The sequence below is a fragment of the Canis aureus genome, chromosome 27 (assembly GCF_053574225.1).
Source record: "Canis aureus isolate CA01 chromosome 27, VMU_Caureus_v.1.0, whole genome shotgun sequence".
In the NCBI taxonomy this organism is placed as follows: Eukaryota; Metazoa; Chordata; class Mammalia; order Carnivora; family Canidae; genus Canis; species Canis aureus.
Window position 1 is genome coordinate 31,960,851 of NC_135637.1, and position 12,678 is coordinate 31,973,528.

Genomic DNA, 12,678 nt, shown 5'->3' on the forward strand with positions numbered 1-12,678 from the left:
CAAGAAATTGTTGCCTGCGTTCTCCTCTAAGATTTTGATGGATTCCTGTCTCACATTTAGATGTTTCATCCATGTTGAGTTTATCTGTGTGTATGGTGTAAAAGAATGGTCTAGTTTCATTCTTCTGCATGTGGTTGTTCAACACTTGCAACATCATTTGTGAGACTGTCTTTTTCCTTTGAACATTCTGTCCTGTTTTGTCAAAGCATAGCCGACTATACAGTTAAAGGCTTTTTCTGGGTTCTCTATTCTGTTACTTTGTTCTACATGTGTGTTTTTGGGCCATGATCATGCTGTCTTGATGATCAAAGTTTTGTAGTAGAGTTTGAAGAGAGGCATTGTGATGCCACACCTTAATTTTCTTTTTCAATGTACCTCTGGTTATTCAAGGTTTTTCTAGTTCTACACAGATCTTAGGATTATTTGTTCTAACTCTGTGGGGAAAAGGGTCCATGGCGTTATGACAGGGATTGCAATGAATGTGTAGATTGCTCTGGGTAGCATAGACATTTTAACAATATGCATTCTTCCAATCCATGAGCATGGAATGTTTCCCATCTCCTTGTGAATTCATCAATGTCTTTCATAAGTGTTCTGTAGTTTTAAGGTACAGATCCCTTATCTCTTAGGTTAGGTTTATTCCTAGGTATCTTATTGGTTTTGGTGCAATTGAAATAAAGGGTCCCAGGATTGAGCCCTGTATCTCACTTCTTGCTCAGCAAAGAGACTGCTTCTCACTTTCTTGCTGCCCCTCCCCTAACTCATGCTCTCTCATTCTCTCACTGTCTCCCTCTCACTTCTTCTCTCAAGTAAATAAATAAAATCTTAGAAAGAAAAGAAATACAAATGGAATTTGCCTTGTTTTTCCAGCTTTATTTAGATCTACATATATAATCTTGTGTGAGTTGAAGGTATGCAACATGATGTGATACACATATATGTGGTAACACGATGACCCCAAATATGATTAGTTTAACCATCCATCACTATATACACTTGACTTTCTGTTCTGTGTCTGTGTGGTGAGAACATCCAAGATCTACTGTTTTCACAACTTTCAAGGACACAATACAGTATTGTTACCTATAGCCACCAAGCTGCACATTACATCCCAATAACTTACTCATCTTATAACTGGAAGCCTGTACTCTTTGATCAGCATCTTGTTATTTCTCCCACCCTCTGACCCTGGGAATTATCCATCTACTCTCTGTTCTTATGAGTTCATCCCTTTTAGATTCTACATACAAGTGAGATCATAGAGTATTGATTTTCTGTCTCACTTCTTTTACTTAACACATTGCCCTCCAACTTCATCCAAGCTGTCACAAATGGCAAGGTTCCCATTTTCTTTTAGAGCTAAATAATATTCCTCTGTGTGTGTGTGTTTGGGTGTGTGTGTATGTCAATTGCTTTATCCATTCATCTGTGGATGTACACTTAGGTTGTGTTCTTGTCTTGGTGATTATGAATGATGGTACAATGAACATAGCGATGCAGATATATCTTTGAGATATGATTTCATTTCTTTGCATTTATATGTAAAAATGGGATAACTGGGTCATATTGTGGTTCTGTTTTCATATTATTGAGGAACCTGCGTGAGTTTTCCATACCGTCTGCACCAATTTATGTTAGATTAGGATTTGCACATGCTGAATCTCCATTGCCCAGCCACTACCAGATGAATGAACATAGGTTAAATGTGGGTTGATAGGGTTAGAAATGAATAGGATGGCGAGGTTTTTGCAGTCTCTACTATCTTGCCCCTGGGGTTACATAACATGCCCATTTACATTGTGGTCTACAAACAACTTGCTGACTACATCAGTGACCTGAGAGTAGAGCTGTGTGCAGTGTCCACCTCCACTGAAGAAGACATTTTCCATGGCATGAAACAGTAAACGCACAACACAAGTGCTTGGTTTCTGGTAACAATTTCTTGGATTTAGAGAAAAGAAACCTTTCAGGGAAACCATAATGCAAAAGGAAATCTGACACTTTCTCAGCTCCTTGGGCCTCAGTGAGGAAGGGACTCAACAAGAACCAAGGTCATGGTGATCTTCAGGGAAATTCACATCAGGAAAAGCTGGTCCTACCCAGGGGAAAAGCAAGTTATTGACCAAGCAGTGCTGGAAAGTTCCAGGGGAACTCTCATTGTGCTTTCAAAACTAAGATATGGCCTATTTTTAATGCTTCAGAAATTTCTCTCTCCTGTTACAAAAGCAAGTGACTGCTACTGGGGCTTTACAGAACAGCTGGTCCAATAGAAATTAAATTCAAAACACATACGTAGGTAAACGTTTGCCAGTAGCTACATTTCAAAAAGGAAAAAATGAGTAGAATTTGGTTTCATAATATATTCTGTTATGTTTAATACTTGAAAATATGACCACTTCAATATGAATTAAATATTAAATGATTGATGTATTTTACATTATTTTTATGCTATTTTTATGCTAAGTCTATGAAATCCGGTGGGTCCTTAGGAACTATAGCTCATCTCTATTGGGACTACCCACATTTCATTCTCAACATCTATCTACAGCTTCTGATGCACAGTGGACAGGGTAGGTTTATTGCATGATGTTTCCTAAGGGTAAATATCCTTGCAGTATAGACTCACAGCCAAAAAGCTGTTTTTTCCAGGAACACACTGACTCCAACACCATGAAGATCTCAGCACCCTTCCGAACAGACTCAGGGAGGACAGACACTGGAAGAAAGAAGGGAAGGTCATGACAGGAGAGGCCCAAGATGGTTGGGATAAGGGGAAAAGGAGCATGGTAAGAGGACAGGGCAGGGACGGATGGTAACTCAGGCTCTGGGTTGTGTCTTGCATTGGAAACGACTTGCTCATCATTTGGTGAGGTTGATAAAATCATTCTGTCAATGTTAGTTTCCTCATTTAAACAACCAATGGAACGTTTGTGCATTAATCATGCAGCTGTTGTTTTTTTTTTAATTTCTCAATGAGGTGGAACATATAAACACTCACCAAGAGTCTAGCATCTATTGAGGACTCAAAAGTAGTCATTCTGTGGCACTAGCAACACATGTAGGGTGACAACCTGGGGTCACCAGAGGGAACTGTGAGTCTTGTTTTGGGACCCTAAGAAGTCCAAATCCCGTGGGCTATGCTCAAGTGCAAAGAGTGTGACTTCTTCCTGTAAAGATACTTGTGTAAAATCAACTCTCCACTCTTGAAACTCACACCTGGTCCTTATTCTGACCTCAGGAAATTACCAGCGTGAGGCTCTTGGGCACAGGGTTCAGACAAGAAGTTATTTAGACAGACACAATGAAGAATGGAGAATAGATTTGCATCTCATGCTCCTCCTTCTCTGAACTGCAAAAAGAGGATAAGATGGGAGTTGGAGAGGACGTACCCAGGTGAGAAGTCTCAGAGCAGAACTCCTTGAAGCCTCTCCCCATCATGGACTGGGTTCCCTTTTACATCCTGCCCTTCATTTTCTCTACAGGTCACGATTCCCCCTCCCTGACATTTCCCTCCAAGCATGGTGCCCTTAGACCTCTGTCCAGTATCTGGTACATTCAACATCATTTTTGTCATTTGTGTTTTCAGGTTTCTGTGCATTGCCCATGCTGACCGAGCCTACAAATGCATCTGCCTCCCTGGAAGAGTCGGTCAAGCTCACCTGCACTTTGAGCAGTGAGCACAGCAATTACATTGTTCGATGGTATCAACAACAACCAGGGAAGGCCCCTCGGTATCTGATGTATGTCAGGAGTGATGGAAGCTACAACAGGGGGGACGGGATCCCCAGTCGCTTTTCAGGCTCCAGCTCTGGGGCTGACCGCTATTTAACCATCTCCAACATCAAGTCTGAAGATGAGGCTGAGTATTATTACGGTGGTGCAGACTATAAAATCAGTGACCAATATGGTTAAGACACAGTGACACAGACAAATAGGGAAGTGAGGACAAAACCTCTCACCCTCACTCTTTTCTTCCCTGTGGGGATTCAGGGGAGCTGCTGCCTGTCCCTCTCCAGGGCCCTGAGACCTTTGACTCTTCTTGCAACCCCTGCCATCCTGTACCTCAGTTCCAAGACTCAGGTCAAAATTTAGGTCATTTTGACACTGATCATTCTCTTTCCTCTGCATAATGCTTGAAAAGATCATACCTATCCAGGCAAGAATTTGAGTCTAAGGGGGACATATGAGCTGAGGACCCCATAAGCTGTCAGACCCAGTGCATACATGATGGGTCCCTGTTCAAGGAATGGACAGAGATCTCAGGGTTCTGGAGTTGGTCGAGGAGGTGGATTCAGTGAATATCTTCACTGTATCTTCATCATGAAGTATAATAGGACCCCTGCTAGTGTTGAATATTCAAAAGGACCAAGAGAGCTGAGCAGATCAGCGGTCCTGCCCCCGGAGCCTCCAGGCCCTGCAGACGGAGAGCTCTGTAGTTACTGCGGGGGCTGAATCCAGGGCTCTAGAGCTGGCCGCCGCCACTGGGATTGTTCTTCCTGGGGCCCCACGGGGTAATCAACCCCCACTGAGCCCTGCACCAGGCAGGGGGCAGAGCAGCTCCCCCAAGTGCTAACACCTGAAAATCAGCACAACAGGCTGGAAGTCCTAGCCTCAGCAATCAGACAACAAAAAGACATTAAAGGCATTCAAATTGGCAAAGAGGAAGTCAAACTCTCCCTCTTTGCCGATGACATGATACTCTACGTAGAAAACCCAAAAGCCTCCACCCCAAGATTGCTAGAACTCATACAGCAATTTGGTAGCGTGGCAGGATACACAATCAATGCCCAGAAATCAAGGGCATTTCTACACACTAACAATGAGACTGAAGAAAGAGAAATCGAGAGATGAATGGATAAAGAAGATGTGGTCTATGTATACAATAGAATATTACTCACCCATTAGAAACGACAAGTACACACCATTTGCTTCAACGTGGATGGAACTGGAGGGTATTATGCTGAGTAAAGTAAGTCAATCGGAGAAGGACAAACAGTGTATGTTCTCATTCATGTGGGGAATATAAATAATAGTGAAAGGGAATATGAGGGAAGGAAGAAGAAATGCGTGGGAAACATCAGAAAGGGAGACAACATAAAGACTCCTAACTCTGGGAAACGAACTAGGGGTGGTGGAAGGGGAGGAGGGCGGGGGGTGGGGGAGAGTGGGTGACGGGCACTGAGGGGGACACTTGACGGGATGAGCACTGGGTGTTATTCTGTATGTTGGTAAATCGAACACCAATAAAAAATTAATTTATTAAAAAAAAGCAAGCAATGTGATTGATCATATCAGCAAGAGAAAAAACACGAACCATAGGATCCTCTCAATAGACGCAGAGAAAGCCTTTGACAAAATACAGCCTTCGTTCCTGATCAAAACTCTTCAGAGTGTAGGGATAGAGGGAACATTCCTCTGCATCTTAAAAGCCATCTATGAAAAGCCCTACAGCCTATATCATTCATAATGGGGAAACACTGGGAGCCTTTCTCCTAAGATCAGGAACACGACAGGGATGTCCACTCTCACCACTGCTATTCAACATAGTATTAGAAGTCCTAGCCTCAGCAATCAGGCAATAAATAAATAAATAAATAAATAAATAAATAACATTCAAATTGGCAAAGAAGAAGTCAAACTCTCCCTCTTCTCAGATGACATGATACTGTACACAGATTCCCAATTTCACCAAACCACAGACAAGGCTAGTTTACAAATCCTCCCATGCCAAATTCCAGGAGATATGGACTGGAATATTGAAAATGTGATAAATATAGTTTATCAGTAATAAATAATACCAGTAATACCAGTAAGTGTAAAGAATTGGGTGTTCAACTGAACATACCACCAGAAGCATCATCCCTTCTTCTGATGAACAAACTGCATTAATAGGGAGCAGGAAGCACTGATGTTGATTCCTAAATACAAAAGATATGGTGGCTGTGGGATATCACACAGGTTTACTTGGCATTGACCCTTTCAAATGGGCCATACTTTGCACTGCACTCTCTATTTTGTAAACAAATAAAACAAAAAAACAAAACAGTGGCCTAAGCCAGGACATTTATCACGGGGACAACTACAGGAATGGCAACTGTCCTGCTTCCTGCAGCATGTATACGACCTGTCTGTGCTGGGCTGGGCACAGCAGTGGGGCTGCTGCCTGTAGGAGGTTGGAAACCCTGGCACCCATCTCTTCTCATAGGACAGGGGCTGTGGGGTGACCAGCAGGAGGGAAGCTCCTGGTCAGGGTCCTCCTCCACCAGCAGGGGACAGCAGAGCTGCATCATGAGCAGCAGGACAGAGGCTGGGGCTGCCTAGGGGGAGATTCCCAGTAACACCAGGCCTCAAGTCAGCAGGGGTCAGGATCAGTCCTTAGAGATTTTTGGGATGATCTTTCCTCTCTCCTCAGGCTGCAGAGACCGTATTCTGAGAGTCACAGCTTCATCCGGAGTATTGATGGGAGTCCTGACACAGGAGGAGGAAATGCAGGTCCTCCCACCGTCCACCAGTGATCCTGGGCACTTAACCTCTGTACTGGGCACATCCAGACACCCTGATGACTCGCTGTCAGCATCCTCATCCCTCCTCCAGCCCGACGCTGACCCTGAGCTGCAGCTTCTTGCTCAGGAACAACCGAGGGAGGGAGAGCTGGGAACAGGGAGACCTTGGTCCCTGGAAGGGGTGTCAGCAGCCTCCCTGTGAGACTGTCTCCAGAGTGAGGTGGGTTCTCCTAGCTCAGGCCACAGCCCTGTCACGGGCTGTCCCTGTGCAGCGACAGGATCTGCTCCCTGCAGGGACATTGTCTCAACTCCCGAGCTCACACCTGTGAGAATGTGTGACCTTGGGGACCCACACAAAGACCAGGAAGTCTAAAGACTGCTCCCAGTAGCTCTTCATGCCCTTCACTTGTTTACATGGAACACTGACGAAAAAATTAGGATGGCCAATTTCTGGTCTCCTGTGGGATGAGGGCTGTTGTAGGGATGAGAGCAGCACGTGTCTGCAGGTTAGACTTGGGAGGAATCTCCAACATCTGGGGGTTGGTGAACAAGTAAACTCCCCAGTAGATGAGATGAAGGAACCTCAGAAGCAGAGGGTTTCCCATTGATGTGACAGGCCAAGCTTGGTTCCACAGGGACTGTGGGGGATGCATAGGGGACGTGAGAGGCAGGAGGAGGTGGGTATTGAGGCCACAGGACCCCCACTTCCCTGAATCAGGGGTTCTCTGCATCTCTCAGCCGACCCACATCACCCCACAAACAGACTCCTGCAGGGCCCTGCGATAGCCCAGCACAGCACTCCAGAAATGTCGTTTCCAACAGTCATAAGGTCAGATTCCAGGAATTTGACTGTGATGTCAGAAATTGGAAACCAACGGGTGCTTTTCATTTTTTTTTTAAAGAAAAAGATTTATTTATTTGAGAGAGAGAACAAGTAGGGGGAAGGGCAGAGGGAGAGGGAGAAGACCCTGTTAAGCAGGGAGACCAATGCAGGACTTGAGCCCAAGACCCTGAGACAAGACCCTACCAGAAGGCAGGTGTTTAACCAACTCAGCCACCTAAGTGCCCCTCAAAGGTGCCTTTCGGACCAGGAAGCTTTATGGAGGCAGCTGGGGACTCTGCTATCCTTCTCAGTCACCTGTTCTGCCTCTCAAGTGGCTAACCCAGTTAGAGCCCCATGGAGGATTACATTTGCATAACTACTAAGGATCACTGCCTCTTGTGCCTGGAGGGAATAAAAGAAGCCTGGGTGAGCCTGCCCTGCACTGGTTCTCAGGAAGCAGAGCTCTGAGCACGCCCACCATGGCCTGGACCCCTTTCCTGCTCCCCATCCTCACCCTCTGCACAAGTGCTGTCCCTGGGCCTGCCCAGCCCCTCGGCCCCCACAGGATGGAGATGGGTCTGACCTGAACCCTGAGCTCAGGCTCAGCAAAACCTCACAATTGGGTCCCTAGGATAAGCCCCTAGGCCTCACACCAAGCCCTTGTCTCCTGTCTTTCATGCTCCATGGCCTCCCCTGGGCTGAATCAGCCTCCCTCCGTGTTGGTGGCCCTGGGACAGATGGCAACAAACACCTGCTCTGGAGATGTCTTAGGGAAAAGATATGCATATTGGTACCAGCATAAGCCAAGCCAAGCCCCTGTGCTCCTAATCAATAAAAATAATGAGCTGGGTTCTGGGATCCCTGACTGATTCTCTGGCTCCAACTCGGGCAACACGGCCACCCTGACCATCAGTGGGGCCCGGGCCGAGGACGAGGCTGACTATTACTGCCAGTCCTATGACAGCAGTGGAAATGCTCACAGTGACACAGGCAGATGGGGAAGTGAAACAAATCCCCTTCTCCGTCTGAGTCATTCTCTCCTCTGGTGACAAGAGGCCTATGGACAAGCATGGAGCAGGTCTGACCCAGGCCCTCATATGTGAAGTTCCCTGGGCCCACCACCACCCCCTGCTTACCAGGAGCTCTGCACAGGGATGGACAATGGGGCATTTGTGCTGACAGACTCGGTCGCCCTGGTCTCTGGGCCTGGGTATGAACTGGAAATCTGGGGTGGGAAAAAGACACAGGGAGCCTTCTCTCTAGTGCACATATCTCTACTTTCTCCGTGTGCTATGAGCCACTGTACACACAACTGACCAAAATAAGTGTCCAAATTTCCCAGAACTGCTGAGCTCCTAAAGCCCTAGGCCATAAGTGAGACCCCTCCACCTGCATGGAACTGATGGGGACAGTACACACAGGGGTCACCCACACTGCTCTTCAGGACTCACAAGCCCCCCACTGCTGCCTTGAGCCCCTGACAGCTCACAGGGGTGCAACTCGTGGGGAAGTGCTGTTGGCCCTGAGATTTGCTGCCCCATGATCTGTCTCTTCTCAGAGAGCCTGAGAAGAATGATGTCCTGATGCCTGGATCCCTGTCCTGCCTTATGCTCCCAGGTCCTGAAATATCTGAAGGATAGAGCTCTCTGCAGGAAGGAGGCCTCATCTGAAGGCTAAACTCTGTGGGTTGCTCTCCTTCTGCCCAAGATGATATCCCTTCTCCTTCCAGATTTTTTACACAGGCACTTCTCCATCTCAGAATCTGCCTCCAGGAGCCCATTCTGGGATGGCTGTCATCACTACCGAGTCCTCAGGGAACAGAATAGGCCCCTGGATATACCCATGACCTCTCAGGTTCTCTCCCCCAATCCCCAGTGTGCGTGTCCAACCTCCCTGGAGATGAGATCATTTCATCTATTTTTATACAGTGAGAAAAGGTCCAGACACACCAGGTGCTCTGGGTTCTGACAGACAGTTGGAGAGTCACATCCCCCCTGACGGTAATTTGGGGTGGATGGGGGCAGTTTCCTCATCCTACAGAATGGCCAGTAGATATGCCACCACAGGAGACACACACTGGGTGTGGCCACAGGTCTACCCCACATCCTGCACAAAAATATCTCTTTACACAAGTCTGACCCAGAAATATGGACAGAAAACAATGATATGAAATGAGTTCAGTCTGTTAATGTGACGCATAAGAAGCCACCGAGTCCCCCTTGTCCACAGGAGATCCACTCAGATTCATTTGTCTACTCTCATTCTTTCCCTCAAAAGAGGCAATGTCCGCAGAAAGGACCCCAGACTCGACACTTCTTTGGACAAGTGCTGCACCACAGGGTCGATCCTGACCCAGAGGAATCTCAATGTTGCAATGATTTGGATATTGTAAGAATATAGGAGAGAAGCTGGTAGAGACTGTGTGCTGTGCACCAGAGCAAGGGTGTCCACCCTGCTCCCCCAAACACAGCATAAATCTATAAGGCAGGGTCTCTGTCTCCTTCACACTGATCCCCAGGACAGAATGTCTCCCAGAACAAAGTGGGTCAGATGAATGTTCACTGAGTGTTCTCAGATCCCTGTATGTGGAGCAGGAGTCATCACCACCCTATTTGGGCCCAGCACCCTGAGTCTGCACCAGTAAGAGGCAGTCTCTGCGTCCTATGTCCCCCAGGCACCCAGTCCTGCACCCCATCCATGACCACCCAACAACCCCGAAGTGTGTGCTCTGAGGCCCCAGGGGCTGTCACCTCCTCAGCTGAGCTTATACCAATGTCCAAGGAGAATCTGATCCCGACCTACCTGATCTAAAGGCTGGCAGGGTCCATGAAGAGAAGAGTAACTTCTGCCTTGGGTCAGCAGGGCAAGAGCAGGGAACAAGGATGTGAGCAGTGGGCTCTCCATCTCCACCTGGACCAGGGACTTTCCTGGGCCTCCAGCAGTCAGTGTGAAGCGGCCACCAGGGGACAGCAGAGATGTCCTGGCGAAGCCACCTGCACAGGAGGTGAGCCTGGTATCAGGGGTACTAACAGGAGGGGGGCTGAGTCACTGGGCCCTGAGACCTGCGGGGAATGTGCATGATTTCTTCGTATAACCTTGGACACTGATGTGAGTTCTGACCTGTGTCTCTCAGACTCAGGGGTCTCATAGATTTGCCTCTGTCACTAGCCCAGCTCCAGGACTTCACGGCTCTCCTGCCACCCCATTCCTGCTACATTAGTCACTGTCAGACTTTGCTCAAGGTCTGGATCTGTTGCTGGCACTGAGTGCACCCTGGGGACACTGAGGCACAGCATCTATGTCCTGCCCTAGGACAACCCGCATAGTTAGAAACTACAACACATGCAGGGCTTGCAAGACCTCCATGTGCCCTTAGCAAGAGAGAATTTTGTTTAGGCTTGATGCTCACAATCAGAGATCTGGGTAGGACACTGCACTGCTCTCAGGCTCCTCGTGTCTCCCAGGTGCAAAGGCTACAGAATCTAAGGGAGGAAACCAGACCCCACTAGACATAGAGGTTAAAGCACAATCCCCAGGTCTGAGGCTGGGTCTGCAAGGGGCTTCCCATCCACTTCCTTGTCCCTTGGGTCTCAGCCCTGCTCTCAAAGCAGTAGCTCTTCAGGAGGAGCCCCTGAGCCCTGGCTGATTTGCATGACCAGCAGGTGTCTCCAGCAAGGGGATAAGAGAGGCCTAGGGGGAACCTCTGCCCAGGCTGGGACCTGGGGAGCAGAATCAGGGTGCCTCCACCATGGCCTGGACCCCCCTCCTCCTCAGCCTCCTGGCTCTCTGCACAGGTACTGAGCCCTGGTCATTCCCAGGCAAGCAGAACATTCTGGGACCAGCCCAACACTGACACTGAGTCCAGAACAGGGTGCCTGAAGAGGGTAGGACCCGAATGAAAAGGCTGGAGGAGTGAAGTCTTACCACTTGCTCATTCACTCTGTGAGAGCCTGAGGGGCTGACACGACCCAGGGAAAATTAATGTTGTCTCCTTTGTTCAAAGGCCTCATCCACCAGCTATACCCACGGTACCAGGGGTGAGATGAGGGGAGGTAGAAACAGACCCCCAGAGACTTGTTGGGGCTGAGGTCAGGCACGTGGGGTTCTCTTTGAATTGAAACCTGGAGACGGGAACCCACCTCTCCTTTTCTCTCTTACAGGTTCTGTGGCCTCCTATGTGCTGACACAGCTGCCATCCGTGAATGTGACCCAGAGGCAGACGGCCCGCATCACCTGTGGGGGAGACAGCATTGGAAGTAAAAGTGTTTACTGGTACCAGCAGAAGCTGGGCCAGGCCCCTGTACTGATTATCTATGATGATAGCAGCAGGCCGACAGGGATCCCTGAGCGATTCTCTGGCGCCAACACGGGGAACATGGCCACCCTATCAGCGGGGCCCTGGCCGTGGACGAGGCTGACTATTACTGCCAGGTGTGGGACAGCAGTGCTAAGGCTCACAGTGACACAGGCAGATGGGGAAGTGAGACAGAAAGCCTTTCTCCCATCTGTGTCACCCTCCCCTCCACCCCGGGGCTGGTCACAGAGCAGGAGCAGGTCTGCCCCAGGCCCCCTCATCTGAGGTCCCCAACCCTACTTCCTACCCAGTCGCCAGCAGGTCTTCACCTGGAGGTTCAGGAGAGCATTTACAGCTCACAGCACTAATTTGCCCTGGTTCTTGGGCCTGGCTGTGAACAGGGGCCTCAGGGGCTGGGGAGAAAAAGACACAAGGGGACCTGGGCCAGGGGCCATGCACCTGTATTTCCATTGCCATCTTGGGCTAATGCTCTTCCAAATGACCAGGCTGAGCACTCCAGTGTTTCAACTCAGCAGAGCTGCTGACGCCCTGGGGACCTTGGTGGAGCCATCCCTCCCTGAGTGGACCCATCAGGAGCAGGAGACATCGAGGGTCACACACACCTCTCTTCTGGCTCACATGGCCCCCCACTGCCTGGAGCCCCTGACAGCTCACAGGGTACACTAGGTACCCCCATACCGGGCAGGTAGTGTTCCCGGGGGCATCACCCAACCCCAGAATACACTCGTGTGGCTGGACACAGACTATATATTTTAAAGATTTTCTTTATTTATACATGAAAGACAGGGAACAGGGCCTCCCTAACCATCATTGGGGCCTGGGCCTACGACGAGTCTGACTATTATGGTGAGGAGTGGGGCAGCAGTGCTAAGGCTCACAGTGACACAGGCCGAGATGGAAGTGAGACACAAACCCCTCCCCCATCATTGTCACCCTCTCCTCTGGCCCCAGGAGGCCTGTCTGTGCACAGAGGAGGTGCAGGTGTGACTCAGGCCCCCTCCTGTGTGATTCCCAAGGGTCCCATTCCCCCAGCCCTC

General features: G+C 48.8%; 1 long non-coding RNA gene across 1 annotated transcript in view; it reads left to right on the forward strand.

Annotated features, from left to right (window-relative positions):
• Window positions 1-11,641, forward strand: part of LOC144299123 (uncharacterized) — a 50,499-nt gene extending 38,858 nt beyond the window's left edge. The window contains exon 2 of the long non-coding RNA XR_013365900.1: window positions 11,487-11,641. This is a non-coding gene — a long non-coding RNA (uncharacterized LOC144299123). The remainder of the gene's footprint in view (window positions 1-11,486) is intronic.
• The last annotated feature ends 1,037 nt before the right edge of the window (window positions 11,642-12,678 follow it).